The sequence below is a fragment of the Taudactylus pleione genome, unplaced genomic scaffold (genome assembly GCF_031769625.1).
Source record: "Taudactylus pleione unplaced genomic scaffold, aTauple2 ptg000311l, whole genome shotgun sequence".
In the NCBI taxonomy this organism is placed as follows: Eukaryota; Metazoa; Chordata; class Amphibia; order Anura; family Myobatrachidae; genus Taudactylus; species Taudactylus pleione.
The window spans coordinates 390580-416376 of NW_028284712.1; the positions used below are offsets into that span (position 1 = coordinate 390580).

The 25797-nt window shown below is 36.0% G+C and overlaps 42 non-coding genes across 42 annotated transcripts; all 42 read right to left on the minus strand.

Moving 5' to 3' along the window:
* Positions 1-60: 60 nt before the first annotated feature.
* LOC148510947 (Nuclear RNase P) lies at positions 61-373 on the minus strand. The gene has a single exon (XR_015869351.1).
* A 307-nt stretch (positions 374-680) lies between these two features.
* Positions 681-993, minus strand: LOC148510948 (Nuclear RNase P). The gene has a single exon (XR_015868803.1).
* Positions 994-1299: 306 nt separating this feature from the next.
* LOC148510949 (Nuclear RNase P) lies at positions 1300-1612 on the minus strand. Its single transcript, XR_015869265.1, has one exon.
* Positions 1613-1918: 306 nt separating this feature from the next.
* LOC148510950 (Nuclear RNase P) lies at positions 1919-2231 on the minus strand. Its single transcript, XR_015869270.1, has one exon.
* Positions 2232-2536: 305 nt separating this feature from the next.
* Positions 2537-2853, minus strand: LOC148510951 (Nuclear RNase P). The gene has a single exon (XR_015869126.1).
* Positions 2854-3155: 302 nt separating this feature from the next.
* LOC148510952 (Nuclear RNase P) lies at positions 3156-3472 on the minus strand. Its single transcript, XR_015868926.1, has one exon.
* A 303-nt stretch (positions 3473-3775) lies between these two features.
* On the minus strand, positions 3776-4092 carry LOC148510953 (Nuclear RNase P). Its single transcript, XR_015869212.1, has one exon.
* A 302-nt stretch (positions 4093-4394) lies between these two features.
* On the minus strand, positions 4395-4711 carry LOC148510954 (Nuclear RNase P). The gene has a single exon (XR_015869156.1).
* A 303-nt stretch (positions 4712-5014) lies between these two features.
* On the minus strand, positions 5015-5331 carry LOC148510955 (Nuclear RNase P). Its single transcript, XR_015869281.1, has one exon.
* A 302-nt stretch (positions 5332-5633) lies between these two features.
* On the minus strand, positions 5634-5950 carry LOC148510956 (Nuclear RNase P). The gene has a single exon (XR_015868976.1).
* A 303-nt stretch (positions 5951-6253) lies between these two features.
* Positions 6254-6570, minus strand: LOC148510957 (Nuclear RNase P). Its single transcript, XR_015869127.1, has one exon.
* Positions 6571-6872: 302 nt separating this feature from the next.
* LOC148510958 (Nuclear RNase P) lies at positions 6873-7189 on the minus strand. Its single transcript, XR_015869317.1, has one exon.
* Positions 7190-7492: 303 nt separating this feature from the next.
* On the minus strand, positions 7493-7809 carry LOC148510959 (Nuclear RNase P). Its single transcript, XR_015869147.1, has one exon.
* Positions 7810-8112: 303 nt separating this feature from the next.
* On the minus strand, positions 8113-8429 carry LOC148510960 (Nuclear RNase P). Its single transcript, XR_015869155.1, has one exon.
* Positions 8430-8731: 302 nt separating this feature from the next.
* LOC148510961 (Nuclear RNase P) lies at positions 8732-9050 on the minus strand. The gene has a single exon (XR_015869272.1).
* Positions 9051-9351: 301 nt separating this feature from the next.
* On the minus strand, positions 9352-9670 carry LOC148510962 (Nuclear RNase P). The gene has a single exon (XR_015868987.1).
* A 301-nt stretch (positions 9671-9971) lies between these two features.
* Positions 9972-10288, minus strand: LOC148510963 (Nuclear RNase P). Its single transcript, XR_015868927.1, has one exon.
* A 303-nt stretch (positions 10289-10591) lies between these two features.
* On the minus strand, positions 10592-10908 carry LOC148510964 (Nuclear RNase P). The gene has a single exon (XR_015869350.1).
* Positions 10909-11210: 302 nt separating this feature from the next.
* Positions 11211-11527, minus strand: LOC148510965 (Nuclear RNase P). The gene has a single exon (XR_015868928.1).
* A 303-nt stretch (positions 11528-11830) lies between these two features.
* On the minus strand, positions 11831-12147 carry LOC148510966 (Nuclear RNase P). Its single transcript, XR_015869128.1, has one exon.
* A 302-nt stretch (positions 12148-12449) lies between these two features.
* LOC148510967 (Nuclear RNase P) lies at positions 12450-12766 on the minus strand. Its single transcript, XR_015869032.1, has one exon.
* Positions 12767-13068: 302 nt separating this feature from the next.
* On the minus strand, positions 13069-13385 carry LOC148510968 (Nuclear RNase P). The gene has a single exon (XR_015868931.1).
* Positions 13386-13688: 303 nt separating this feature from the next.
* Positions 13689-14005, minus strand: LOC148510969 (Nuclear RNase P). The gene has a single exon (XR_015869211.1).
* Positions 14006-14308: 303 nt separating this feature from the next.
* Positions 14309-14625, minus strand: LOC148510970 (Nuclear RNase P). The gene has a single exon (XR_015869129.1).
* A 302-nt stretch (positions 14626-14927) lies between these two features.
* LOC148510971 (Nuclear RNase P) lies at positions 14928-15244 on the minus strand. The gene has a single exon (XR_015869111.1).
* A 302-nt stretch (positions 15245-15546) lies between these two features.
* On the minus strand, positions 15547-15863 carry LOC148510972 (Nuclear RNase P). The gene has a single exon (XR_015868929.1).
* A 303-nt stretch (positions 15864-16166) lies between these two features.
* On the minus strand, positions 16167-16483 carry LOC148510973 (Nuclear RNase P). The gene has a single exon (XR_015869130.1).
* Positions 16484-16785: 302 nt separating this feature from the next.
* LOC148510974 (Nuclear RNase P) lies at positions 16786-17102 on the minus strand. The gene has a single exon (XR_015868887.1).
* Positions 17103-17404: 302 nt separating this feature from the next.
* Positions 17405-17721, minus strand: LOC148510975 (Nuclear RNase P). Its single transcript, XR_015868988.1, has one exon.
* A 302-nt stretch (positions 17722-18023) lies between these two features.
* LOC148510976 (Nuclear RNase P) lies at positions 18024-18340 on the minus strand. The gene has a single exon (XR_015869075.1).
* Positions 18341-18644: 304 nt separating this feature from the next.
* LOC148510977 (Nuclear RNase P) lies at positions 18645-18955 on the minus strand. Its single transcript, XR_015868963.1, has one exon.
* Positions 18956-19262: 307 nt separating this feature from the next.
* LOC148510978 (Nuclear RNase P) lies at positions 19263-19575 on the minus strand. The gene has a single exon (XR_015869252.1).
* A 306-nt stretch (positions 19576-19881) lies between these two features.
* LOC148510979 (Nuclear RNase P) lies at positions 19882-20192 on the minus strand. Its single transcript, XR_015869226.1, has one exon.
* A 307-nt stretch (positions 20193-20499) lies between these two features.
* LOC148510980 (Nuclear RNase P) lies at positions 20500-20812 on the minus strand. The gene has a single exon (XR_015869347.1).
* Positions 20813-21118: 306 nt separating this feature from the next.
* LOC148510981 (Nuclear RNase P) lies at positions 21119-21431 on the minus strand. The gene has a single exon (XR_015869203.1).
* A 306-nt stretch (positions 21432-21737) lies between these two features.
* Positions 21738-22048, minus strand: LOC148510982 (Nuclear RNase P). Its single transcript, XR_015869186.1, has one exon.
* A 307-nt stretch (positions 22049-22355) lies between these two features.
* Positions 22356-22668, minus strand: LOC148510983 (Nuclear RNase P). The gene has a single exon (XR_015869246.1).
* Positions 22669-22974: 306 nt separating this feature from the next.
* On the minus strand, positions 22975-23287 carry LOC148510984 (Nuclear RNase P). The gene has a single exon (XR_015869180.1).
* A 306-nt stretch (positions 23288-23593) lies between these two features.
* On the minus strand, positions 23594-23904 carry LOC148510985 (Nuclear RNase P). The gene has a single exon (XR_015868964.1).
* A 307-nt stretch (positions 23905-24211) lies between these two features.
* LOC148510986 (Nuclear RNase P) lies at positions 24212-24524 on the minus strand. The gene has a single exon (XR_015869253.1).
* Positions 24525-24830: 306 nt separating this feature from the next.
* LOC148510987 (Nuclear RNase P) lies at positions 24831-25141 on the minus strand. Its single transcript, XR_015869227.1, has one exon.
* A 307-nt stretch (positions 25142-25448) lies between these two features.
* On the minus strand, positions 25449-25761 carry LOC148510988 (Nuclear RNase P). Its single transcript, XR_015869348.1, has one exon.
* Between the last annotated feature and the right edge of the window lie 36 nt (positions 25762-25797).

Below are 25797 nucleotides of genomic sequence, written 5' to 3' on the forward strand. Positions count from 1 at the left end.
TAGATAGGGAAATAGATACATTTAGAGCAGCCTAAGATGAGGCATACATTAGCAAAATGTGGAGAGAGAGTAGTCTGAATTGATTTGGAAAGCAGCTATGTACTTCCTCTCAGCCATTGAACTTAAATTTGCCAGCCATAAGCCAATTCCAAGCTTGAGAACTTTGCATCAATAGCAGCACATGAGTTTTAGTGCATACAGTGTCTTCTGCTTTGAAGTTACAAGCTGACCAATATTGATGGGAACTCACGTGCTTCAGTCAAGAAATGCTCTGTGAGAGCAGCATGTGGCTCTAATCTCAGACCTTCCCCAAGGTTAGTTTTAGGAGCAACTACAGTACTCTGCATGTAGCCTCACAACAGAGCTTCTCTCCACATATTGAGCATTTAGCTTCACGACTGTTTTAAAGCTCAACTTTGAAGATGTCAGAAAACTTAGGGTGACACAGGAAATTAAAAATGTAAAAATCAAATTAACAGCCCACATCTCTATAAAATAAGGATTTGAAAACTTTCAAACGTTTAGAGTAAAAAAATGATGACCTTATAAAATATAGGTTTTAAATTGAAGTATTAAATCCAGTTGAGTTTCTAACTGAATATTCAAATTTTCACTTTTCATAGATAGGGAAATAGATACATTTAGAGCAGCCTAAGATGAGGCATACATTAGCAAAATGTGGAGAGAGAGTAGTCTGAATTGAGTTGGAAAGCAGCTATGTACTTCTTATCAGCCATTTAACTTAAATTTGCCAGCCATAAGCCAATTCCAAGCTTGAGAACTTTGCATCAATAGCAGCACATGAGTTTTAGTGCATACAGTGTCTTCTGCTTTGAAGTTACAAGCTGACCAATATTGATGGGAACTCACTTGCTTCAGTCAAGAAATGCTCTGTGAGAGCAGCATGTGGTTCTAATCTCAGACCTTCCCCAAGGTTAGTTTTAGGAGCAACTACAGTACTCTGCATGTAGCCTCACCACTGAGCTTCTCTCCACATTTTGAGCATTTAGTTTCAAGACTGTTTTAAAGCTCAACTTCGAAGATGTCAGAAAACTTAGAGTGACACAGGAAATTAAAAATGTAAAAATCAAATTAACAGCCCACATCTCTATAAAATAAAGATTTGAAAACTTTCAAACTTTTAGAGTAAAAAAATGATGACCTTATAAAATATAGGTTTTAAATTGAAGAATTAAATCCGTTGAGTTTCTAACTGAATATTAAAATTTTCACTTTTCATAGATAGGGAAATAGATACATTTAGAGCAGCCTAAGATGATGCATACATTGGCAAAATGTGGAGAGAGAGTAGTCTGAATTGAGTTGGAAAGCAGCTATGTACTTCCTCTCAGCCATTGAACTTAAATTTGCCAGCCATGAGCCAATTCCAAGCTTGAGAACTTTGCATCAATAGCAGCACATGAGTTTTAGTGCATACAGTGTCTTCTGCTTTGAAGTTACAAGCTGACCAATATTGATGGGAGCTCACTTGCTTCAGTCAAGAAATGCTCTGTGAGAGCAGCATGTGGCTCTAATCTCAGACCTTCCCCAAGGTTAGTTTTAGGAGCAACTACAGTACTCTGCATGTAGCCTCACCACTGAGCTTCTCTCCACATATTGAGCATTTAGTTTCAAGACTGTTTTAAAGCTCATCTTCGAAGATGTCAGAAAACTTAGAGTGACATAGGAAATTAAAAGTTTAAAAATCAAATTAACAGCCCACATCTCTATAAAATAAAGATTTGAAAACTTTCAAACTTTTAGAGTAAAAAAATGATGACCTTATAAAATATAGGTTTTAAATTGAAGAATTAAATCCGTTGAGTTTCTAACTGAATATTAAAATTTTCACTTTTCATAGATAGGGAAATAGATACATTTAGAGCAGCCTAAGATGAGGCATACATTAGCAAAATGTGGAGAGAGAGTAGTCTGAATTGATTTGGAAAGCAGCTATGTACTTCCTCTCAGCCATTGAACTTAAATTTGCCAGCCATGAGCCAATTCCAAGCTTGAGAACTTTGCATCAATAGCAGCACATGAGTTTTAGTGCATACAGTGTCTTCTGCTTTGAAGTTACAAGCTGACCAATATTGATGGGAACTCACGTGCTTCAGTCAAGAAATGCTCTGTGAGAGCAGCATGTGGCTCTAATCTCAGACCTTCCCCAAGGTTAGTTTTAGGAGCAACTACAGTACTCTGCTTGTAGCCTCACAACTGAGCTTCTCTCCACATATTGAGCATTTAGTTTCACGACTGTTTTAAAGCTCAACTTTGAAGATGTCAGAAAACTTAGGGTGACACAGGAAATTAAAAATGTAAAAATCAAATTAACAGCCCACATCTCTATAAAATAAGGATTTGAAAACTTTCAAACGTTTAGAGTAAAAAAATGATGACCTTATAAAATATAGGTTTTAAATTGAAGTATTAAATCCAGTCAAGTTTCTAACTGAATATTCAAATTTTCACTTTTCATAGATAGGGAAATAGATACATTTAGAGCAGCCTAAGATGAGGCATACATTAGCAAAATGTGGAGAGAGAGTAGTCTGAATTGAGTTGGAAAGCAGCTATGTACTTCTTATCAGCCATTGAACTTAAATTTGCCAGCCATAAGCCAATTCCAAGCTTGAGAACTTTGCATCAATAGCAGCACATGAGTTTTAGTGCATACAGTGTCTTCTGCTTTGAAGTTACAAGCTGACCAATATTGATGGGAACTCACTTGCTTCAGTCAAGAAATGCTCTGTGAGAGCAGCATGTGGCTCTAATCTCAGACCTTCCCCAAGGTTAGTTTTAGGAGCAACTACAGTACTCTGCATGTAGCCTCACCACTGAGCTTCTCTCCACATATTGAGCATTTAGTTTCAAGACTGTTTTAAAGCTCATCTTCGAAGATGTCAGAAAACTTAGAGTGACACAGGAAATTAAAAATTTAAAAATCAAATTAACAGCCCACATCTCTATAAAATAAAGATTTGAAAACTCTCAAACTTTTAGAGTAAAAAAATGATGACCTTATAAAATATAGGTTTTAAATTGAAAAATTAAATCCGTTGAGTTTCTAACTGAATATTAAAATTTTCACTTTTCATAGATAGGGAATTAGATACATTTAGAGCAGCCTAAGATGATGCATACATTAGCAAAATGTGGAGAGAGAGTAGTCTGAATTGAGTTGGAAAGCAGCTATGTACTTCCTCTCAGCCATTGAACTTAAATTTGCCAGCCATGAGCCAATTCCAAGCTTGAGAACTTTGCATCAATAGCAGCACATGAGTTTTAGTGCATACAGTGTCTTCTGCTTTGAAGTTACAAGCTGACCAATATTGATGGGAACTCACGTGCTTCAGTCAAGAAATGCTCTGTGAGAGCAGCATGTGGCTCTAATCTCAGACCTTCCCCAAGGTTAGTTTTAGGAGCAACTACAGTACTCTGCTTGTAGCCTCACAACTGAGCTTCTCTCCACATATTGAGCATTTAGTTTCACGACTGTTTTAAAGCTCAACTTTGAAGATGTCAGAAAACTTAGGGTGACACAGGAAATTAAAAATGTAAAAATCAAATTAACAGCCCACATCTCTATAAAATAAGGATTTGAAAACTTTCAAACGTTTAGAGTAAAAAAATGATGACCTTATAAAATATAGGTTTTAAATTGAAGTATTAAATCCAGTTGAGTTTCTAACTGAATATTCAAATTTTCACTTTTCATAGATAGGGAAATAGATACATTTAGAGCAGCCTAAGATGAGGCATACATTAGCAAAATGTGGAGAGAGAGTAGTCTGAATTGAGTTGGAAAGCAGCTATGTACTTCTTATCAGCCATTGAACTTAAATTTGCCAGCCATAAGCCAATTCCAAGCTTGAGAACTTTGCATCAATAGCAGCACATGAGTTTTAGTGCATACAGTGTCTTCTGCTTTGAAGTTACAAGCTGACCAATATTGATGGGAACTCACTTGCTTCAGTCAAAAAATGCTCTGTGAGAGCAGCATGTGGCTCTAATCTCAGACCTTCCCCAAGGTTAGTTTTAGGAGCAACTACAGTACTCTGCATGTAGCCTCACCACTGAGCTTCTCTCCACATATTGAGCATTTAGTTTCAAGACTGTTTTAAAGCTCATCTTCGAAGATGTCAGAAAACTTAGAGTGACATTGGAAATTAAAAATGTAAAAATCAAATTAACAGCCCACATCTCTATAAGATAAAGATTTGAAAACTTTCAAACTTTTAGAGTAAAAAAATTATGACCTTATAAAATATAGGTTTTAAATTGAAGAATTAAATCCGTTGAGTATCTAACTGAATACTCAAATTTTCACTTTTCATAGATAGGGAAATAGATACATTTAGAGCAGCCTAAGATGAGGCATACATTAGCAAAATGTGGAGAGAGAGTAGTCTGAATTGAGTTGGAAAGCAGCTATGTACTTCCTCTCAGCCATTGAACTTAAATTTGCCAGCCATAAGCCAATTCCAAGCTTGAGAACTTTGCATCAATAGCAGCACATGAGTTTTAGTGCATACAGTGTCTTCTGTTTTGAAGTTACAAGCTGACCAATATTGATGGGAACTCACTTGCTTCAGTCAAGAAATGCTCTGTGAGAGCAGCATGTGGCTCTAATCTCAGACCTTCCCCAAGATTAGTTTTAGGAGCAACTACAGTACTCTGCATGTAGCCTCACAACAGAGCTTCTCTCCACATATTGAGCATTTAGCTTCACGACTGTTTTAAAGCTCAACTTTGAAGATGTCAGAAAACTTAGGGTGACACAGGAAATTAAAAATGTAAAAATCAAATTAACAGCCCACATCTCTATAAAATAAGGATTTGAAAACTTTCAAACGTTTAGAGTAAAAAAATGATGACCTTATAAAATATAGGTTTTAAATTGAAGTATTAAATCCAGTTGAGTTTCTAACTGAATATTCAAATTTTCACTTTTCATAGATAGGGAAATAGATACATTTAGAGCAGCCTAAGATGAGGCATACATTAGCAAAATGTGGAGAGAGAGTAGTCTGAATTGAGTTGGAAAGCAGCTATGTACTTCTTATCAGCCATTTAACTTAAATTTGCCAGCCATAAGCCAATTCCAAGCTTGAGAACTTTGCATCAATAGCAGCACATGAGTTTTAGTGCATACAGTGTCTTCTGCTTTGAAGTTACAAGCTGACCAATATTGATGGGAACTCACTTGCTTCAGTCAAGAAATGCTCTGTGAGAGCAGCATGTGGCTCTAATCTCAGACCTTCCCCAAGGTTAGTTTTAGGAGCAACTACAGTACTCTGCATGTAGCCTCACCACTGAGCTTCTCTCCACATTTTGAGCATTTAGTTTCAAGACTGTTTTAAAGCTCAACTTCGAAGATGTCAGAAAACTTAGAGTGACACAGGAAATTAAAAATGTAAAAATCAAATTAACAGCCCACATCTCTATAAAATAAAGATTTGAAAACTTTCAAACTTTTAGAGTAAAAAAATGATGACCTTATAAAATATAGGTTTTAAATTGAAGAATTAAATCCGTTGAGTTTCTAACTGAATATTAAAATTTTCACTTTTCATAGATAGGGAAATAGATACATTTAGAGCAGCCTAAGATGATGCATACATTGGCAAAATGTGGAGAGAGAGTAGTCTGAATTGAGTTGGAAAGCAGCTATGTACTTCCTCTCAGCCATTGAACTTAAATTTGCCAGCCATGAGCCAATTCCAAGCTTGAGAACTTTGCATCAATAGCAGCACATGAGTTTTAGTGCATACAGTGTCTTCTGCTTTGAAGTTACAAGCTGACCAATATTGATGGGAACTCACTTGCTTCAGTCAAGAAATGCTCTGTGAGAGCAGCATGTGGCTCTAATCTCAGACCTTCCCCAAGGTTAGTTTTAGGAGCAACTACAGTACTCTGCATGTAGCCTCACCACTGAGCTTCTCTCCACATATTGAGCATTTAGTTTCACGACTGTTTTAAAGCTCAACTTTGAAGATGTCAGAAAACTTAGGGTGACACAGGAAATTAAAAATGTAAAAATCAAATTAACAGCCCACATCTCTATAAAATAAGGATTTGAAAACTTTCAAACGTTTAGAGTAAAAAAATGATGACCTTATAAAATATAGGTTTTAAATTGAAGTATTAAATCCAGTCAAGTTTCTAACTGAATATTCAAATTTTCACTTTTCATAGATAGGGAAATAGATACATTTAGAGCAGCCTAAGATGAGGCATACATTAGCAAAATGTGGAGAGAGAGTAGTCTGAATTGAGTTGGAAAGCAGCTATGTACTTCTTATCAGCCATTGAACTTAAATTTGCCAGCCATAAGCCAATTCCAAGCTTGAGAACTTTGCATCAATAGCAGCACATGAGTTTTAGTGCATACAGTGTCTTCTGCTTTGAAGTTACAAGCTGACCAATATTGATGGGAACTCACTTGCTTCAGTCAAGAAATGCTCTGTGAGAGCAGCATGTGGCTCTAATCTCAGACCTTCCCCAAGGTTAGTTTTAGGAGCAACTACAGTACTCTGCATGTAGCCTCACCACTGAGCTTCTCTCCACATATTGAGCATTTAGTTTCAAGACTGTTTTAAAGCTCATCTTCGAAGATGTCAGAAAACTTAGAGTGACATAGGAAATTAAAAGTTTAAAAATCAAATTAACAGCCCACATCTCTATAAAATAAAGATTTGAAAACTTTCAAACTTTTAGAGTAAAAAAATGATGACCTTATAAAATATAGGTTTTAAATTGAAGAATTAAATCCGTTGAGTTTCTAACTGAATATTAAAATTTTCACTTTTCATAGATAGGGAAATAGATACATTTAGAGCAGCCTAAGATGAGGCATACATTAGCAAAATGTGGAGAGAGAGTAGTCTGAATTGATTTGGAAAGCAGCTATGTACTTCCTCTCAGCCATTGAACTTAAATTTGCCAGCCATGAGCCAATTCCAAGCTTGAGAACTTTGCATCAATAGCAGCACATGAGTTTTAGTGCATATAGTGTCTTCTGCTTTGAAGTTACAAGCTGACCAATATTGATGGGAACTCACGTGCTTCAGTCAAGTAATGCTCTGTGAGAGCAGCATGTGGCTCTAATCTCAGACCTTCCCCAAGGTTAGTTTTAGAAGCAACTACAGTACTCTGCTTGTAGCCTCACTACTGAGCTTCTCTCCACATATTGAGCATTTAGTTTCACGACTGTTTTAAAGCTCAACTTTGAAGATGTCAGAAAACTTAGGGTGACACAGGAAATTAAAAATGTAAAAATCAAATTAACAGCCCACATCTCTATAAAATAAGGATTTGAAAACTTTCAAACGTTTAGAGTAAAAAAATGATGACCTTATAAAATATAGGTTTTAAATTGAAGTATTAAATCCAGTCAAGTTTCTAACTGAATATTCAAATTTTCACTTTTCATAGATAGGGAAATAGATACATTTAGAGCAGCCTAAGATGAGGCATACATTAGCAAAATGTGGAGAGAGAGTAGTCTGAATTGAGTTGGAAAGCAGCTATGTACTTCTTATCAGCCATTGAACTTAAATTTGCCAGCCATAAGCCAATTCCAAGCTTGAGAACTTTGCATCAATAGCAGCACATGAGTTTTAGTGCATACAGTGTCTTCTGCTTTGAAGTTACAAGCTGACCAATTTTGATGGGAACTCACTTGCTTCAGTCAAGAAATGCTCTGTGAGAGCAGCATGTGGCTCTAATCTCAGACCTTCCCCAAGGTTAGTTTTAGGAGCAACTACAGTACTCTGCATGTAGCCTCACCACTGAGCTTCTCTCCACATATTGAGCATTTAGTTTCAAGACTGTTTTAAAGCTCATCTTCGAAGATGTCAGAAAACTTAGAGTGACATTGGAAATTAAAAATGTAAAAATCAAATTAACAGCCCACATCTCTATAAAATAAAGATTTGAAAACTTTCAAACTTTTAGAGTAAAAAAATGATGACCTTATAAAATATAGGTTTTAAATTGAAGAATTAAATCCAGTTGAGTTTCTAACTGAATATTCAAATTTTCACTTTTTATAGATAGGGAAATAGATATATTTAGAGCAGCCTAAGATGAGGCATACATTAGCAAAATGTGGAGAGAGAGTAGTCTGAATTGAGTTGGAAAGCAGCTATGTACTTCCTCTCAGCCATTGAACTTAAATTTGCCAGCCATGAGCCAATTCCAAGCTTGAGAACTTTGCATCAATAGCAGCACATGAGTTTTAGTGCATACAGTGTCTTCTGCTTTGAAGTTACAAGCTGACCAATATTGATGGGAACTCACTTGCTTCAATCAAGAAATTCTCTGTGAGAGCAGCATGTGGCTCTAATCTCAGACCTTCCCCAAGGTTAGTTTTAGGAGCAACTACAGTACTCTGCATGTAGCCTCACCCCTGAGCTTCTCTTCACATATTGAGCATTTAGTTTCAAGACTGTTTTAAAGCTCAACTTCGAAGATGTCAGAAAACTTAGAGTGACACAGGAAATTAAAAATTTTAAAATCAAATTAACAGCCCACATCTCTATAAAATAAAGATTTGAAAACTCTCAAACTTTTAGAGTAAAAAAATGATGACCTTATAAAATATAGGTTTTAAATTGAAGTATTAAATCCAGTCAAGTTTCTAACTGAATATTCAAATTTTCACTTTTCATAGATAGGGAAATAGATACATTTAGAGCAGCCTAAGATGAGGCATACATTAGCAAAATGTGGAGAGAGAGTAGTCTGAATTGAGTTGGAAAGCAGCTATGTACTTCTTATCAGCCATTGAACTTAAATTTGCCAGCCATAAGCCAATTCCAAGCTTGAGAACTTTGCATCAATAGCAGCACATGAGTTTTAGTGCATACAGTGTCTTCTGCTTTGAAGTTACAAGCTGACCAATATTGATGGGAACTCACTTGCTTCAGTCAAGAAATGCTCTGTGAGAGCAGCATGTGGCTCTAATCTCAGACCTTCCCCAAGGTTAGTTTTAGAAGCAACTACAGTACTCTGCATGTAGCCTCACCACTGAGCTTCTCTCCACATATTGAGCATTTAGTTTCAAGACTGTTTTAAAGCTCATCTTCGAAGATGTCAGAAAACTTAGAGTGACATTGGAAATTAAAAATGTAAAAATCAAATTAACAGCCCACATCTCTATAAAATAAAGATTTGAAAACTTTCAAACTTTTAGAGTAAAAAAATGATGACCTTATAAAATATAGGTTTTAAATTGAAGAATTAAATCCAGTTGAGTTTCTAACTGAATATTCAAATTTTCACTTTTTATAGATAGGGAAATAGATATATTTAGAGCAGCCTAAGATGAGGCATACATTAGCAAAATGTGGAGAGAGAGTAGTCTGAATTGAGTTGGAAAGCAGCTATGTACTTCCTCTCAGCCATTGAACTTAAATTTGCCAGCCATGAGCCAATTCCAAGCTTGAGAACTTTGCATCAATAGCAGCACATGAGTTTTAGTGCATACAGTGTCTTCTGCTTTGAAGTTACAAGCTGACCAATATTGATGGGAACTCACTTGCTTCAATCAAGAAATTCTCTGTGAGAGCAGCATGTGGCTCTAATCTCAGACCTTCCCCAAGGTTAGTTTTAGGAGCAACTACAGTACTCTGCATGTAGCCTCACCCCTGAGCTTCTCTTCACATATTGAGCATCTAGTTTCAAGACTGTTTTAAAGCTCAACTTCGAAGATGTCAGAAAACTTAGAGTGACACAGGAAATTAAAAATTTAAAAATCAAATTAACAGCCCACATCTCTATAAAATAAAGATTTGAAAACTCTCAAACTTTTAGAGTAAAAAAATGATGACCTTATAAAATATAGGTTTTAAATTGAAGAATTAAATCCGTTGAGTTTCTAACTGAATATTAAAATTTTCACTTTTCATAGATAGGGAATTAGAAACATTTAGAGCAGCCTAAGATGATGCATACATTAGCAAAATGTGGAGAGAGAGTAGTCTGAATTGAGTTGGAAAGCAGCTATGTACTTCCTCTCAGCCATTGAACTTAAATTTGCCAGCCATGAGCCAATTCCAAGCTTGAGAACTTTGCATCAATAGCAGCACATGAGTTTTAGTGCATACAGTGTCTTCTGCTTTGAAGTTACAAGCTGACCAATATTGATGGGAACTCACGTGCTTCAGTCAAGAAATGCTCTGTGAGAGCAGCATGTGGCTCTAATCTCAGACCTTCCCCAAGGTTAGTTTTAGGAGCAACTACAGTACTCTGCTTGTAGCCTCACAACTGAGCTTCTCTCCACATATTGAGCATTTAGTTTCACGACTGTTTTAAAGCTCAACTTTGAAGATGTCAGAAAACTTAGGGTGACACAGGAAATTAAAAATGTAAAAATCAAATTAACAGCCCACATCTCTATAAAATAAGGATTTGAAAACTTTCAAATGTTTAGAGTAAAAAAATGATGACCTTATAAAATATAGGTTTTAAATTGAAGTATTAAATCCAGTTGAGTTTCTAACTGAATATTCAAATTTTCACTTTTCATAGATAGGGAAATAGATACATTTAGAGCAGCCTAAGATGAGGCATACATTAGCAAAATGTGGAGAGAGAGTAGTCTGAATTGAGTTGGAAAGCAGCTATGTACTTCTTATCAGCCATTGAACTTAAATTTGCCAGCCATAAGCCAATTCCAAGCTTGAGAACTTTGCATCAATAGCAGCACATGAGTTTTAGTGCATACAGTGTCTTCTGCTTTGAAGTTACAAGCTGACCAATATTGATGGGAACTCACGTGCTTCAGTCAAGAAATGCTCTGTGAGAGCAGCATGTGGCTCTAATCTCAGACCTTCCCCAAGGTTAGTTTTAGGTGCAACTACAGTACTCTGCATGTAGCCTCACCACTGAGCTTCTCTCCACATATTGAGCATTTAGTTTCAAGACTGTTTTAAAGCTCATCTTCGAAGATGTCAGAAAACTTAGAGTGACATAGGAAATTAAAAGTTTAAAAATCAAATTAACAGCCCACATCTCTATAAAATAAAGATTTGAAAACTTTCAAACTTTTAGAGTAAAAAAATGATGACCTTATAAAATATAGGTTTTAAATTGAAGAATTAAATCCGTTGAGTTTCTAACTGAATATTAAAATTTTCACTTTTCATAGATAGGGAATTAGATACATTTAGAGCAGCCTAAGATGATGCATACATTAGCAAAATGTGGAGAGAGAGTAGTCTGAATTGAGTTGGAAAGCAGCTATGTACTTCCTCTCAGCCATTGAACTTAAATTTGCCAGCCATGAGCCAATTCCAAGCTTGAGAACTTTGCATCAATAGCAGCACATGAGTTTTAGTGCATACAGTGTCTTCTGCTTTGAAGTTACAAGCTGACCAATATTGATGGGAACTCACGTGCTTCAGTCAAGAAATGCTCTGTGAGAGCAGCATGTGGCTCTAATCTCAGACCTTCCCCAAGGTTAGTTTTAGGAGCAACTACAGTACTCTGCTTGTAGCCTCACAACTGAGCTTCTCTCCACATATTGAGCATTTAGTTTCACGACTGTTTTAAAGCTCAACTTTGAAGATGTCAGAAAACTTAGGGTGACACAGGAAATTAAAAATGTAAAAATCAAATTAACAGCCCACATCTCTATAAAATAAGGATTTGAAAACTTTCAAACGTTTAGAGTAAAAAAATGATGACCTTATAAAATATAGGTTTTAAATTGAAGTATTAAATCCAGTTGAGTTTCTAACTGAATATTCCAATTTTCACTTTTCATAGATAGGGAAATAGATACATTTAGAGCAGCCTAAGATGAGGCATACATTAGCAAAATGTGGAGAGAGAGTAGTCTGAATTGAGTTGGAAAGCAGCTATGTACTTCTTATCAGCCATTGAACTTAAATTTGCCAGCCATAAGCCAATTCCAAGCTTGAGAACTTTGCATCAATAGCAGCACATGAGTTTTAGTGCATACAGTGTCTTCTGCTTTGAAGTTACAAGCTGACCAATATTGATGGGAACTCACTTGCTTCAGTCAAGAAATGCTCTGTGAGAGCAGCATGTGGCTCTAATCTCAGACCTTCCCCAAGGTTAGTTTTAGGAGCAACTACAGTACTCTGCATGTAGCCTCACCACTGAGCTTCTCTCCACATATTGAGCATTTAGTTTCAAGACTGTTTTAAAGCTCATCTTCGAAGATGTCAGAAAACTTAGAGTGACATTGGAAATTAAAAATGTAAAAATCAAATTAACAGCCCACATCTCTATAAAATAAAGATTTGAAAACTTTCAAACTTTTAGAGTAAAAAAATGATGACCTTATAAAATATAGGTTTTAAATTGAAGAATTAAATCCGTTGAGTTTCTAACTGAATATTAAAATTTTCACTTTTCATAGATAGGGAATTAGATACATTTAGAGCAGCCTAAGATGATGCATACATTAGCAAAATGTGGAGAGAGAGTAGTCTGAATTGAGTTGGAAAGCAGCTATGTACTTCCTCTCAGCCATTGAACTTAAATTTGCCAGCCATGAGCCAATTCCAAGCTTGAGAACTTTGCATCAATAGCAGCACATGAGTTTTAGTGCATACAGTGTCTTCTGCTTTGAAGTTACAAGCTGACCAATATTGATGGGAACTCACTTGCTTCAGTCAAGAAATGCTCTGTGAGAGCAGCATGTGGCTCTAATCTCAGACCTTCCCCAAGGTTAGTTTTAGGAGCAACTACAGTACTCTGCTTGTAGCCTCACAACTGAGCTTCTCTCCACATATTGAGCATTTAGTTTCACGACTGTTTTAAAGCTCAACTTTGAAGATGTCAGAAAACTTAGGGTGACACAGGAAATTAAAAATGTAAAAATCAAATTAACAGCCCACATCTCTATAAAATAAGGATTTGAAAACTTTCAAACTTTTAGAGTAAAAAAATGATGACCTTATAAAATATAGGTTTTAAATTGAAGAATTAAATCCGTTGAGTTTCTAACTGAATACTCAAATTTTCACTTTTCATAGATAGGGAAATAGATACATTTAGAGCAGCCTAAGATGAGGCATACATTAGCAAAATGTGGAGAGAGAGTAGTCTGAATTGAGTTGGAAAGCAGCTATGTACTTCCTCTCAGCCATTGAACTTAAATTTGCCAGCCATAAGCCAATTCCAAGCTTGAGAACTTTGCATCAATAGCAGCACATGAGTTTTAGTGCATACAGTGTCTTCTGCTTTGAAGTTACAAGCTGACCAATTTTGATGGGAACTCACTTGCTTCAGTCAAGAAATGCTCTGTGAGAGCAGCATGTGGCTCTAATCTCAGACCTTCCCCAAGGTTAGTTTTAGGAGCAACTACAGTACTCTGCATGTAGCCTCACCACTGAGCTTCTCTCCACATTTTGAGCATTTAGTTTCAAGACTGTTTTAAAGCTCAACTTCGAAGATGTCAGAAAACTTAGAGTGACACAGGAAATTAAAAATGTAAAAATCAAATTAACAGCCCACATCTCTATAAAATAAAGATTTGAAAACTCTCAAACTTTTAGAGTAAAAAAATGATGACCTTATAAAATATAGGTTTTAAATTGAAGTATTAAATCCAGTTGAGTTTCTAACTGAATATTCCAATTTTCACTTTTCATAGATAGGGAAATAGATACATTTAGAGCAGCCTAAGATGAGGCATACATTAGCAAAATGTGGAGAGAGAGTAGTCTGAATTGAGTTGGAAAGCAGCTATGTACTTCCTCTCAGCCATTGAACTTAAATTTGCCAGACATGAGCCAATTCCAAGCTTGAGAACTTTGCATCAATAGCAGCACATGAGTTTTAGTGCATACAGTGTCTTCTGCTTTGAAGTTACAAGCTGACCAATATTGATGGGAACTCACGTGCTTCAGTCAAGAAATGCTCTGTGAGAGCAGCATCTGGCTCTAATCTCAGACCTTCCCCAAGGTTAGTTTTAGGAGCAACTACAGTACTCTGCTTGTAGCCTCACAACTGAGCTTCTCTCCACATATTGAGCATTTAGTTTCACGACTGTTTTAAAGCTCAACTTTGAAGATGTCAGAAAACTTAGGGTGACACAGGAAATTAAAAATGTAAAAATCAAATTAACAGCCCACATCTCTATAAAATAAGGATTTGAAAACTTTCAAACGTTTAGAGTAAAAAAATGATGACCTTATAAAATATAGGTTTTAAATTGAAGTATTAAATCCAGTTGAGTTTCTAACTGAATATTCCAATTTTCACTTTTCATAGATAGGGAAATAGATACATTTAGAGCAGCCTAAGATGAGGCATACATTAGCAAAATGTGGAGAGAGAGTAGTCTGAATTGAGTTGGAAAGCAGCTATGTACTTCTTATCAGCCATTGAACTTAAATTTGCCAGCCATAAGCCAATTCCAAGCTTGAGAACTTTGCATCAATAGCAGCACATGAGTTTTAGTGCATACAGTGTCTTCTGCTTTGAAGTTACAAGCTGACCAATATTGATGGGAACTCACTTGCTTCAGTCAAGAAATGCTCTGTGAGAGCAGCATGTGGCTCTAATCTCAGACCTTCCCCAAGGTTAGTTTTAGGAGCAACTACAGTACTCTGCATGTAGCCTCACCACTGAGCTTCTCTCCACATTTTGAGCATTTAGTTTCAAGACTGTTTTAAAGCTCAACTTCGAAGATGTCAGAAAACTTAGAGTGACACAGGAAATTAAAAATGTAAAAATCAAATTAACAGCCCACATCTCTATAAAATAAAGATTTGAAAACTTTCAAACTTTTAGAGTAAAAAAATGATGACCTTATAAAATATAGGTTTTAAATTGAAGAATTAAATCCATTGAGTTTCTAACTGAATATTAAAATTTTCACTTTTCATAGATAGGGAAATAGATACATTTAGAGCAGCCTAAGATGATGCATACATTAGCAAAATGTGGAGAGAGAGTAGTCTGAATTGAGTTGGAAAGCAGCTCTGTACTTCCTCTCAGCCATTGAACTTAAATTTGCCAGCCATGAGCCAATTCCAAGCTTGAGAACTTTGCATCAATAGCAGCACATGAGTTTTAGTGCATACAGTGTCTTCTGCTTTGAAGTTACAAGCTGACCAATATTGATGGGAACTCACTTGCTTCAGTCAAGAAATGCTCTGTGAGAGCAGCATGTGGCTCTAATCTCAGACCCTCCCCAAGGTTAGTTTTAGGAGCAACTACAGTACTCTGCATGTAGCCTCACCCCTGAGCTTCTCTCCACATATTGAGCATTTAGTTTCAAGACTGTTTTAAAGCTCATCTTCGAAGATGTCAGAAAACTTAGAGTGACACAGGAAATTAAAAATTTAAAAATCAAATTAACAGCCCACATCTCTATAAAATAAAGATTTGAAAACTCTCAAACTTTTAGAGTAAAAAAATGATGACCTTATAAAATATAGGTTTTAAATTGAAGAATTAAATCCGTTGAGTTTCTAACTGAATATTAAAATTTTCACTTTTCATAGATAGGGAATTAGATACATTTAGAGCAGCCTAAGATGATGCATACATTAGCAAAATGTGGAGAGAGAGTAGTCTGAATTGAGTTGGAAAGCAGCTATGTACTTCCTCTCAGCCATTGAACTTAAATTTGCCAGCCATGAGCCAATTCCAAGCTTGAGAACTTTGCATCAATAGCAGCACATGAGTTTTAGTGCATACAGTGTCTTCTGCTTTGAAGTTACAAGCTGACCAATATTGATGGGAACTCACGTGCTTCAGTCAAGAAATGCTCTGTGAGAGCAGCATGTGGCTCTAATCTCAGACCTTCCCCAAGGTTAGTTTTAGGAGCAACTACAGTACTCTGCTTGTAGCCTCACAACTGAGCTTCTCTCCACATATTGAGCATTTAGTTTCACGACTGTTTTAAAGCTCAACTTTGAAGATGTCAGAAAACTTAGGGTGACACAGGAAATTAAAAATGTAAAAATCAAATTAACAGCCCACATCTCTATAAAATAAGGATTTGAAAACTTTCAAACGTTTAGAGTAAAAAAATGATGACCTTATAAAATATAGGTTTTAAATTGCAGTATTAAATCCAGTTGAGTTTCTAACTGAATATTCCAATTTTCACTTTTCATAGATAGGGAAATAGATACATTTAGAGCAGCCTAAGATGAGGCATACATTAGCAAAATGTGGAGAGAGAGTAGTCTGAATTGAGTTGGAAAGCAGCTATGTACTTCTTATCAGCCATTGAACTTAAATTTGCCAGCCATAAGCCAATTCCAAGCTTGAGAACTTTGCATCAATAGCAGCACATGAGTTTTAGTGCATACAGTGTCTTCTGCTTTGAAGTTACAAGCTGACCAATATTGATGGGAACTCACTTGCTTCAGTCAAGAAATGCTCTGTGAGAGCAGCATGTGGCTCTAATCTCAGACCTTCCCCAAGGTTAGTTTTAGGAGCAACTACAGTACTCTGCATGTAGCCTCACCACTGAGCTTCTCTCCACATATTGAGCATTTAGTTTCAAGACTGTTTTAAAGCTCATCTTCGAAGATGTCAGAAAACTTAGAGTGACATTGGAAATTAAAAATGTAAAAATCAAATTAACAGCCCACATCTCTATAAAATAAAGATTTGAAAACTTTCAAACTTTTAGAGTAAAAAAATGATGACCTTATAAAATATAGGTTTTAAATTGAAGAATTAAATCCGTTGAGTTTCTAACTGAATACTCAAATTTTCACTTTTCATAGATAGGGAAATAGATACATTTAGAGCAGCCTAAGATGAGGCATACATTAGCAAAATGTGGAGAGAGAGTAGTCTGAATTGAGTTGGAAAGCAGCTATGTACTTCCTCTCAGCCATTGAACTTAAATTTGCCAGCCATAAGCCAATTCCAAGCTTGAGAACTTTGCATCAATAGCAGCACATGAGTTTTGGTGCATACAGTGTCTTCTGCTTTGAAGTTACAAGCTGACCAATTTTGATGGGAACTCACTTGCTTCAGTCAAGAAATGCTCTGTGAGAGCAGCATGTGGCTCTAATCTCAGACCTTCCCCAAGGTTAGTTTTAGGAGCAACTACAGTACTCTGCATGTAGCCTCACCACTGAGCTTCTCTCCACATTTTGAGCATTTAGTTTCAAGACTGTTTTAAAGCTCAACTTCAAAGATGTCAGAAAACTTAGAGTGACACAGGAAATTAAAAATGTAAAAATCAAATTAACAGCCCACATCTCTATAAAATAAAGATTTGAAAACTTTCAAACTTTTAGAGTAAAAAAATGATGACCTAATAAAATATAGGTTTTAAATTGAAGAATTAAATCCGTTGAGTTTCTAACTGAATATTAAAATTTTCACTTTTCATAGATAAGGAAATAGATACATTTAGAGCAGCCTAAGATGATGCATACATTAGCAAAATGTGGAGAGAGAGTAGTCTGAATTGAGTTGGAAAGCAGCTATGTACTTCCTCTCAGCCATTGAACTTAAATTTGCCAGCCATGAGCCAATTCCAAGCTTGAGAACTTTGCATCAATAGCAGCACATGAGTTTTAATGCATACAGTGTCTTCTGCTTTGAAGTTACAAGCTGACCAATATTGATGGGAACTCACTTGCTTCAGTCAAGAAATGCTCTGTGAGAGCAGCATGTGGCTCTAATCTCAGACCTTCCCCAAGGTTAGTTTTAGGAGCAACTACAGTACTCTGCATGTAGCCTCACCACTGAGCTTCTCTCCACATATTGAGCATTTAGTTTCAAGACTGTTTTAAAGCTCATCTTCGAAGATGTCAGAAAACTTAGAGTGACATTGGAAATTAAAAATGTAAAAATCAAATTAACAGCCCACATCTCTATAAAATAAAGATTTGAAAACTTTCAAACTTTTAGAGTAAAAAAATGATGACCTTATAAAATATAGGTTTTAAATTGAAGAATTAAATCCGTTGAGTTTCTAACTGAATACTCAAATTTTCACTTTTCATAGATAGGGAAATAGATACATTTAGAGCAGCCTAAGATGAGGCATACATTAGCAAAATGTGGAGAGAGAGTAGTCTGAATTGAGTTGGAAAGCAGCTATGTACTTCCTCTCAGCCATTGAACTTAAATTTGCCAGCCATAAGCCAATTCCAAGCTTGAGAACTTTGCATCAATAGCAGCACATGAGTTTTAGTGCATACAGTGTCTTCTGCTTTGAAGTTACAAGCTGACCAATTTTGAGGTGAACTCACTTGCTTCAGTCAAGAAATGCTCTGTGAGAGCAGCATGTGGCTCTAATCTCAGACCTTCCCCAAGGTTAGTTTTAGGAGCAACTACAGTACTCTGCATGTAGCCTCACCACTGAGCTTCTCTCCACATTTTGAGCATTTAGTTTCAAGACTGTTTTAAAGCTCAACTTCGAAGATGTCAGAAAACTTAGAGTGACACAGGAAATTAAAAATGTAAAAATCAAATTAACAGCCCACATCTCTATAAAATAAAGATTTGAAAACTTTCAAACTTTTAGAGTAAAAAAATGATGACCTAATAAAATATAGGTTTTAAATTGAAGAATTAAATCCGTTGAGTTTCTAACTGAATATTAAAATTTTCACTTTTCATAGATAAGGAAATAGATACATTTAGAGCAGCCTAAGATGATGCATACATTAGCAAAATGTGGAGAGAGAGTAGTCTGAATTGAGTTGGAAAGCAGCTATGTACTTCCTCTCAGCCATTGAACTTAAATTTGCCAGCCATGAGCCAATTCCAAGCTTGAGAACTTTGCATCAATAGCAGCACATGAGTTTTAATGCATAGTGTCTTCTGCTTTGAAGTTACAAGCTGACCAATATTGATGGGAACTCACTTGCTTCAGTCAAGAAATGCTCTGTGAGAGCAGCATGTGGCTCTAATCTCAGACCTTCCCCAAGGTTAGTTTTAGGAGCAACTACAGTACTCTGCTTGTAGCCTCACAACTGAGCTTCTCTCCACATATTGAGCATTTAGTTTCACGACTGTTTTAAAGCTCAACTTTGAAGATGTCAGAAAACTTAGGGTGACACAGGAAATTAAAAATATAAAAATCATATTAACAGGCCACATCTCTATAAAATAAGGATTTGAAAACTTTCAAACGTTTAGAGTAAAAAAATGATGACCTTATAAAATATAGGTTTTAAATTGAAGTATTAAATCCAGTTGAGTTTCTAACTGAATACTCAAATTTTCACTTTTCATAGATAGGGAAATAGATACATTTAGAGCAGCCTAAGATGAGGCATACATTAGCAAAATGTGGAGAGAGAGTAGTCTGAATTGAGTTGGAAAGCAGCTATGTACTTCTTATCAGCCATTGAACTTAAATTTGCCAGCCATAAGCCAATTCCAAGCTTGAGAACTTTGCATCAATAGCAGCACATGAGTTTTAGTGCATACAGTGTCTTCTGCTTTGAAGTTACAAGCTGACCAATATTGATGGGAACTCACTTGCTTCAGTCAAGAAATGCTCTGTGAGAGCAGCATGTGGCTCTAATCTCAGACCTTCCCCAAGGTTAATTTTAGGAGCAACTACAGTACTCTGCATGTAGCCTCACCACTGAGCTTCTCTCCACATATTGAGCATTTAGTTTCAAGACTGTTTTAAAGCTCATCTTCGAAGATGTCAGAAAACTTAGAGTGACATTGGAAATTAAAAATGTAAAAATCAAATTAACAGCCCACATCTCTATAAAATAAAGATTTGAAAACTTTCAAACTTTTAGAGTAAAAAAATTATGACCTTATAAAATATAGGTTTTAAATTGAAGAATTAAATCCGTTGAGTTTCTAACTGAATACTCAAATTTTCACTTTTCATAGATAGGGAAATAGATACATTTAGAGCAGCCTAAAATGAGGCATACATTAGCAAAATGTGGAGAGAGAGTAGTCTGAATTGAGTTGGAAAGCAGCTATGTACTTCCTCTCAGCCATTGAACTTAAATTTGCCAGCCATAAGCCAATTCCAAGCTTGAGAACTTTGCATCAATAGCAGCACATGAGTTTTAGTGCATAGTGTCTTCTGCTTTGAAGTTACAAGCTGACCAATATTGATGGGAACTCACTTGCTTCAGTCAAGAAATGCTCTGTGAGAGCAGCATGTGGCTCTAATCTCAGACCTTCCCCAAGATTAGTTTTAGGAGCAACTACAGTACTCTGCATGTAGCCTCACAACAGAGCTTCTCTCCACATATTGAGCATTTAGCTTCAAGACTGTTTTAAAGCTCAACTTTGAAGATGTCAGAAAACTTTGGGTGACACAGGAAATTAAAAATGTAAAAATCAAATTAACAGCCCACATCTCTATAAAATAAGGATTTGAAAACTTTCAAACTTTTAGAGTAAAAAAATGATGACCTTATAAAATATAGGTTTTAAATTGAAGAATTAAATCCAGTTGAGTTTCTAACTGAATATTCAAATTTTCACTTTTCATAGATAGGGAAATAGATACATTTAGAGCAGCCTAAGATGAGGCATACATTAGCAAAATGTGGAGAGAGAGTAGTCTGAATTGAGTTGGAAAGCAGCTATGTACTTCCTCTCAGCCATTGAACTTAAATTTGCCAGCCATGAGCCAATTCCAAGCTTGAGAACTTTGCATCAATAGCAGCACATGAGTTTTAGTGCATACAGTGTCTTCTGCTTTGAAGTTACAAGCTGACCAATATTGATGGGAACTCACTTGCTTCAGTCAAGAAATGCTCTGTGAGAGCAGCATGTGGCTCTAATCTCAGACCTACCCCAAGGTTAGTTTTAGGAGCAACTACAGTACGCTGCATGTAGCCTCACCACTGAGCTTCTCTCCACATATTGAGCATTTAGTTTCAAGACTGTTTTAAAGCTCATCTTCGAAGATGTCAGAAAACTTAGAGTGACATAGGAAATTAAAAGTTTAAAAATCAAATTAACAGCCCACATCTCTATAAAATAAAGATTTGAAAACTTTCAAACTTTTAGAGTAAAAAAATGATGACCTTATAAAATATAGGTTTTAAATTGAAGAATTAAATCCGTTGAGTTTCTAACTGAATATTAAAATTTTCACTTTTCATAGATAGGGAAATAGATACATTTAGAGCAGCCTAAGATGAGGCATACATTAGCAAAATGTGGAGAAAGAGTAGTCTGAATTGATTTGGAAAGCAGCTATGTACTTCCTCTCAGCCATTGAACTTAAATTTGCCAGCCATGAGCCAATTCCAAGCTTGAGAACTTTGCATCAATAGCAGCACATGAGTTTTAGTGCATACAGTGTCTTCTGCTTTGAAGTTACAAGCTGACCAATATTGATGGGAACTCACTTGCTTCAGTCAAGAAATGCTCTGTGAGAGCAGCATGTGGCTCTAATCTCAGACCTTCCCCAAGGTTAGTTTTAGGAGCAACTACAGTACTCTGCATGTAGCCTCACCACTGAGCTTCTCTCCACATATTGAGCATTTAGTTTCAAGACTGTTTTAAAGCTCATCTTCGAAGATGTCAGAAAACTTAGAGTGACATTGGAAATTAAAAATGTAAAAATGAAATTAACAGCCCACATCTCTATAAAATAAAGATTTGAAAACTTTCAAACTTTTAGAGTAAAAAAATGATGACCTTATAAAATATAGGTTTTAAATTGAAGAATTAAATCCGTTGAGTTTCTAACTGAATATTAAAATTTTCACTTTTCATAGATAGGGAAATAGATACATTTAGAGCAGCCTAAGATGATGCATACATTAGCAAAATGTGGAGAGAGAGTAGTCTGAATTGAGTTGGAAAGCAGCTATGTACTTCCTCTCAGCCATTGAACTTAAATTTGCCAGCCATGAGCCAATTCCAAGCTTGAGAACTTTGCATCAATAGCAGCACATGAGTTTTAATGCATAGTGTCTTCTGCTTTGAAGTTACAAGCTGACCAATATTGATGGGAACTCACTTGCTTCAGTCAAGAAATGCTCTGTGAGAGCAGCATGTGGCTCTAATCTCAGACCTTCCCCAAGGTTAGTTTTAGGAGCAACTACAGTACTTTGCTTGTAGCCTCACAACTGAGCTTCTCTCCACATATTGAGCATTTAGTTTCACGACTGTTTTAAAGCTCAACTTTGAAGATGTCAGAAAACTTAGGGTGACACAGGAAATTAAAAATGTAAAAATCAAATTAACAGCCCACATCTCTATAAAATAAGGATTTGAAAACTTTCAAACGTTTAGAGTAAAAAAATGATGACCTTATAAAATATAGGTTTTAAATTGAAGTATTAAATCCAGTTGAGTTTCTAACTGTATACTCAAATTTTCACTTTTCATAGATAGGGAAATAGATACATTTAGAGCAGCCTAAGATGAGGCATACATTAGCAAAATGTGGAGAGAGAGTAGTCTGAATTGAGTTGGAAAGCAGCTATGTACTTCTTATCAGCCATTGAACTTAAATTTGCCAGCCATAAGCCAATTCCAAGCTTGAGAACTTTGCATCAATAGCAGCACATGAGTTTTAGTGCATACAGTGTCTTCTGCTTTGAAGTTACAAGCTGACCAATATTGATGGGAACTCACTTGCTTCAGTCAAGAAATGCTCTGTGAGAGCAGCATGTGGCTCTAATCTCAGACCTTCCCCAAGGTTAGTTTTAGGAGCAACTACAGTACTCTGCATGTAGCCTCACCACTGAGCTTCTCTCCACATATTGAGCATTTAGTTTCAAGACTGTTTTAAAGCTCATCTTCGAAGATGTCAGAAAACTTAGAGTGACATTGGAAATTAAAAATGTAAAAATCAAATTAACAGCCCACATCTCTATAAAATAAAGATTTGAAAACTTTCAAACTTTTAGAGTAAAAAAATTATGACCTTATAAAATATAGGTTTTAAATTGAAGAATTAAATCCGTTGAGTTTCTAACTGAATACTCAAATTTTCACTTTTCATAGATAGGGAAATAGATACATTTAGAGCAGCCTAAGATGAGGCATACATTAGCAAAATGTGGAGAGAGAGTAGTCTGAATTGAGTTGGAAAGCAGCTATGTACTTCCTCTCAGCCATTGAACTTAAATTTGCCAGCCATAAGCCAATTCCAAGCTTGAGAACTTTGCATCAATAGCAGCACATGAGTTTTAGTGCATACAGTGTCTTCTGCTTTGAAGTTACAAGCTGACCAATTTTGAGGTGAACTCACTTGCTTCAGTCAAGAAATGCTCTGTGAGAGCAGCATGTGGCTCTAATCTCAGACCTTCCCCAAGGTTAGTTTTAGGAGCAACTACAGTACTCTGCATGTAGCCTCACCACTGAGCTTCTCTCCACATTTTGAGCATTTAGTTTCAAGACTGTTTTAAAGCTCAACTTCGAAGATGTCAGAAAACTTAGAGTGACACAGGAAATTAAAAATGTAAAAATCAAATTAACAGCCCACATCTCTATAAAATAAAGATTTGAAAACTTTCAAACTTTTAGAGTAAAAAAATGATGACCTAATAAAATATAGGTTTTAAATTGAAGAATTAAATCCGTTGAGTTTCTAACTGAATATTAAAATTTTCACTTTTCATAGATAAGGAAATAGATACATTTAGAGCAGCCTAAGATGATGCATACATTAGCAAAATGTGGAGAGAGAGTAGTCTGAATTGAGTTGGAAAGCAGCTATGTACTTCCTCTCAGCCATTGAACTTAAATTTGCCAGCCATGAGCCAATTCCAAGCTTGAGAACTTTGCATCAATAGCAGCACATGAGTTTTAATGCATAGTGTCTTCTGCTTTGAAGTTACAAGCTGACCAATATTGATGGGAACTCACTTGCTTCAGTCAAGAAATGCTCTGTGAGAGCAGCATGTGGCTCTAATCTCAGACCTTCCCCAAGGTTAGTTTTAGGAGCAACTACAGTACTCTGCTTGTAGCCTCACAACTGAGCTTCTCTCCACATATTGAGCATTTAGTTTCACGACTGTTTTAAAGCTCAACTTTGAAGATGTCAGAAAACTTAGGGTGACACAGGAAATTAAAAATATAAAAATCATATTAACAGGCCACATCTCTATAAAATAAGGATTTGAAAACTTTCAAACGTTTAGAGTAAAAAAATGATGACCTTATAAAATATAGGTTTTAAATTGAAGTATTAAATCCAGTTGAGTTTCTAACTGAATACTCAAATTTTCACTTTTCATAGATAGGGAAATAGATACATTTAGAGCAGCCTAAGATGAGGCATACATTAGCAAAATGTGGAGAGAGAGTAGTCTGAATTGAGTTGGAAAGCAGCTATGTACTTCTTATCAGCCATTGAACTTAAATTTGCCAGCCATAAGCCAATTCCAAGCTTGAGAACTTTGCATCAATAGCAGCACATGAGTTTTAGTGCATACAGTGTCTTCTGCTTTGAAGTTACAAGCTGACCAATATTGATGGGAACTCACTTGCTTCAGTCAAGAAATGCTCTGTGAGAGCAGCATGTGGCTCTAATCTCAGACCTTCCCCAAGGTTAATTTTAGGAGCAACTACAGTACTCTGCATGTAGCCTCACCACTGAGCTTCTCTCCACATATTGAGCATTTAGTTTCAAGACTGTTTTAAAGCTCATCTTCGAAGATGTCAGAAAACTTAGAGTGACATTGGAAATTAAAAATGTAAAAATCAAATTAACAGCCCACATCTCTATAAAATAAAGATTTGAAAACTTTCAAACTTTTAGAGTAAAAAAATTATGACCTTATAAAATATAGGTTTTAAATTGAAGAATTAAATCCGTTGAGTTTCTAACTGAATACTCAAATTTTCACTTTTCATAGATAGGGAAATAGATACATTTAGAGCAGCCTAAAATGAGGCATACATTAGCAAAATGTGGAGAGAGAGTAGTCTGAATTGAGTTGGAAAGCAGCTATGTACTTCCTCTCAGCCATTGAACTTAAATTTGCCAGCCATAAGCCAATTCCAAGCTTGAGAACTTTGCATCAATAGCAGCACATGAGTTTTAGTGCATAGTGTCTTCTGCTTTGAAGTTACAAGCTGACCAATATTGATGGGAACTCACTTGCTTCAGTCAAGAAATGCTCTGTGAGAGCAGCATGTGGCTCTAATCTCAGACCTTCCCCAAGATTAGTTTTAGGAGCAACTACAGTACTCTGCATGTAGCCTCACAACAGAGCTTCTCTCCACATATTGAGCATTTAGCTTCAAGACTGTTTTAAAGCTCAACTTTGAAGATGTCAGAAAACTTTGGGTGACACAGGAAATTAAAAATGTAAAAATCAAATTAACAGCCCACATCTCTATAAAATAAGGATTTGAAAACTTTCAAACTTTTAGAGTAAAAAAATGATGACCTTATAAAATATAGGTTTTAAATTGAAGAATTAAATCCAGTTGAGTTTCTAACTGAATATTCAAATTTTCACTTTTCATAGATAGGGAAATAGATACATTTAGAGCAGCCTAAGATGAGGCATACATTAGCAAAATGTGGAGAGAGAGTAGTCTGAATTGAGTTGGAAAGCAGCTATGTACTTCCTCTCAGCCATTGAACTTAAATTTGCCAGCCATGAGCCAATTCCAAGCTTGAGAACTTTGCATCAATAGCAGCACATGAGTTTTAGTGCATACAGTGTCTTCTGCTTTGAAGTTACAAGCTGACCAATATTGATGGGAACTCACTTGCTTCAGTCAAGAAATGCTCTGTGAGAGCAGCATGTGGCTCTAATCTCAGACCTACCCCAAGGTTAGTTTTAGGAGCAACTACAGTACGCTGCATGTAGCCTCACCACTGAGCTTCTCTCCACATATTGAGCATTTAGTTTCAAGACTGTTTTAAAG